The sequence below is a fragment of the Coregonus lavaretus genome (genome assembly GCF_964263955.1).
Source record: "Coregonus lavaretus genome assembly, chromosome: 8".
In the NCBI taxonomy this organism is placed as follows: domain Eukaryota; kingdom Metazoa; phylum Chordata; class Actinopteri; order Salmoniformes; family Salmonidae; genus Coregonus; species Coregonus lavaretus.
Window position 1 is genome coordinate 18273842 of NC_139995.1, and position 687 is coordinate 18274528.

Below are 687 nucleotides of genomic sequence, written 5' to 3' on the forward strand. Positions count from 1 at the left end.
ATGGCGACCGGATAATGGGCGAGTGGGTGTGTCGAAAGGAGTGGGTGTATGGAAAGTGAATCAGCTAATTGGGCAGGATTCTTGCCACTCAATACCGTTTTGCGTGACTGATTGGGCGTCACTATGAGTCCATAGTAAACCAGTGCTCCGGTGTTGTGCCTGCGGACTTGGAAGTGCATCCTACTTGGTATCATGGGCTTTTTTTTTTCTCACACATGATTTTATTTCAAGTAGGATAGCAGCCTACACAAGAAATAACAAATATTGATAACCATCTAGATGTAACCTTGATACATACATACAGTCTACTACTCAATGGGGAGGGCATGAACGGCAACTACACCGGGACAAAGTGCCCTTCGAACCCGCGTGACAAGCACTGCTGTCCAGCAATGGAGTGGGAAGTAGCCAATATCAGCGTCACAGTAAGCACACGCATGAAGGAACCGTACACCCATCATCAAAACCTTAAATAAAATACCTGAAGATGTACAATTAGTTGTGTAAAACTAACAGTGAAATACGACTCAGACTCATCCTCTTTAAAAGCAGAAGTCCAAACTCTCGCGGTACGGTAGTTGCATCTTCTTCTTCTTCAGTGGGGCTGATCGGCGGTTGGCATCCAACGTTATGGTGCTTTACGCCACCTACTGTACTGGAGTGTGGGCCAGAGACAGGATAAACTAA